Source organism: Morone saxatilis, unplaced genomic scaffold, assembly GCF_004916995.1.
Source record: "Morone saxatilis isolate NCDOM2014 unplaced genomic scaffold, NCSU_SB_2.0 Contig8, whole genome shotgun sequence".
NCBI lineage: Eukaryota > Metazoa > Chordata > Actinopteri > Moronidae > Morone > Morone saxatilis.
The window spans coordinates 27,171,558-27,174,822 of NW_023340257.1; positions in this window are offsets into that span (position 1 = coordinate 27,171,558).

The window sequence follows — 3,265 nt, forward strand, 5'->3', positions numbered from 1 at the left end:
TATCTGGAATACCAGATCCTGTGTGAGCAGGAGAGACGCCATTGTTTCCAAACCAAGAGCAGCCAATGAGAGCAGCTCAACTCGCTTTATGTGACCTCCGCTGGCTGCTAAACACCAACATGGAGACGACCATAAAGCCCAACTGGAGGTTCAGAGCTCCACAGACTGATCAGGGACCACAGATCCACAACTGGATCAGACCTGCTGCAGGGTTAGAAGTCTCTGATCTGGATCAGTACAGGAACACAGTTTCTGAGGAAAGTGAAGAATGTTCCAAGTGATTCACCTGAACAGGTGAGACAGACGGACGAGTTGAGCAGCATTCCTCACAGAAAGCAGGAAAAAACCCGGACAGACATGTTTAAAGCTTCTCTGGTTGGTGGTGTTGTTGTTGTTGGTGTTAGTGGTGTTGTTGTTGTAAGCTCCTTTCAATCTGTAAACAGTTATTGCCGACCTCATTGTTTTTTTGTTGTGTTTGTGATTATTTGTTTTATTGTTATTATTGTATTTCCATTGCAGGTAACTATTGTTTATTGTTTATTCCAATTATTGACGTTTATATTTGGTTTGTTTATCATCGTGCTGATTTATTGATCAATTGATTGATTGATTTGAAGTTTATTGGTGTTTGTGTAACATCAGGCAGCAGCTGATTGGTCCAAATAAAGGATAAAGAATCATTTTACATTTTATCTACAGATCAATATTTTATCTTTAGATCTTTCCAAGGAACTCAAAGATTCACATTATACAGCAGAACCAGAACCTCTGAGTCCGTAACAGACTCCTCCTCTTCCTTAGCTCAGCTGCTAGCTCACCTGTTAGCTCACCTGCTACAGTGTGTACATGTACAAAGCTCAGCAACCATTTGCTTTATTTTAATCATATTTAAATCCTTTTTAAATAATATTTGACATTTATAGTGTTTTCTTTCTTTGTTTACTGCTGTGGAAAAGGTCTATTATCGATTATTGATTAAATATTCCTTCAGTTTCTAACAATGAAACTCAGTTTGGGGTTTTATTGACAGATATTTGACCCAGTGAGATGGAGCAAATAATCAATAATCAAATCTTCTCAGAATTTATATCTAATACTTCCTCTGAGTACTTTAATATCCGGTAGAAGTATTTTAGACTTTAAATCAATCAATCATCAATCATCAATAATTGGGTTTTCTTGTCTTACTGTTGTTGGTCTCGTTGGTCTCGGTGGATGCCAGCAGCGGGACGAGGTGAGGACTCTCCCCGCCCTCTTTGCGGGTCTCCGTGGTCCGGGTCTTGCGGTAGACCTTAAACTGGGTGCTGTGCTGGAGGACGCACACGTCGCGGCCCCGGACCAAACACCGGACCAGCAGGCACTGCGGGCCCCCGTCCATGGGGAACCCCACCAGAGCCAGGTCACAGGCCGTGTCGTTGCAGCACGCAGTCTGGCAGCTCTCCGGGTCCGAGACTTCCTTCATCTGGTCCAGGTGGATCTCTGCGGAGTCCATGGAGGCCAGGGCCAAACCCTGATTGGGATCAATCGACTGGTCCCAGTCACAGTCCAGGGCCATAGCGGTAAAGAGCAGGACGCAGAGCGCCAGTAGAAACGACCTAAGAATCTGTTGGATCATCTTTTCAATGTGGGTCCGGGTTTAAGGTAGAACTGCTTTCTGGGGGTTCAGGACTCTGAGAGACGTTCTGATCCGCGACAGTGACTCACTTCCGTGTTTGAGGCTTTATGTTGTCGCAGATAAATTTACCTGAGAGACAGGTGAGGTCACTGTGGACACGCCCCGCGCTGCGTCACTGCCGCGTGACGTAGAACGTAACGTAACACAGAACGTAATCAGAATCATTGTTATTGATCAGCTATGTGCACATTACACAGACTGAGCATAAATAAACTAAGATAGATAGATAGATAGATAGATAGATAGATAGAAATACTTTTATTTATCCCCGAAGGGAAGGTATAGCAGCTGATTAAGAGTCATATTATTAGAATGTTTATATGCAGTGGGGGAGAATATTTTCTATATCGGTTCTTAGGAGCGGGATGAAGTCTGTTGCTGAAGCTGCTCTTGAGCCTGTCCAGTGTTGTGTGGAGGGGGATAATATGTACAGTTATAAACAAACAAACAATAACATCTGTACATATCAATATATATATTTATAGATATATACCTGAATATAATACACTATAATTATTATAATACATAATAACATTCAGTTACAGTGGATTTAAATGTGCTGGGTGCAGTTCGTATGTTCTCCAGCAGCACTAGGACCCAGCGGGAACCTCTAATGCTGCATTCAACATCCCCTCGTAAATGTCACAATCACATAATAATAATAATAATAACAATAAAAATAATATAGTATGAAAGCACTGCATGTCTCTGTTATTATATTTTATTATTTATTGATACAGAATGTGAAAAGCATCATCAGGATGTTTGATCAGTGATTAGTTCACACCGATAACTGATGGATAACTGATAGATAACTGATAGATAACTGATGGATAACTGATGGATAACTGATAGAGCGGTCATATTTTGATATTTGATGTCAAATATAAAAACAGTTGAATCACTGACTGTCTGCAGCTCTCAGAAATACAGACAGCACCTGAATGCAGCACCAGCAGCGTGGTACCCGCCCTGCCCGGGTTCACTCAGTCTGCACGCGAGGCACCGACACAGGTCCACCTGACAGGACCCTGTATATTATTACTCTAATATTATTATATTATTACTCTAATATTCTTCTTATTATTATTATTATTATTATTATTAACTGTGAAATATTAAAATCAGACTTCTCAGTATTTGATCCGGTTTGGGGGATTCTTTGGGGGTCCTTTCTGAGGCCGACTGTCGTGGTCCGGGTCTGGTGGGTCGTGATGGCAGCTAACCGGGTGGGGCGGCGGGTCAGTAAGGTGGCTCCGGGTCAGGGTCTACAGCGGCGGCAGGCCCGGATCACCGTCAAATACAACCGGATGGAGCTGCAGAGGAGGCTGGACGTGGAGAAGTGGATCGACTGTGGACTGGACCGGTTGTACAGGGGCCGGGTGAGTACTGCTGAATACTATTGAATTCAATTCAATTCAATTCAATTCAATTTTATTCAATTTTATTCAATTTTATTTATATAGCGCCAATTCATAACAGAAGTTATCAGACAGACAGACAGCAACAACAGTAGCAACAACTACACTAATAGTAGTGACTGATGATGATGAACATGAATAATAATGATGACGACAACAACAACGATGG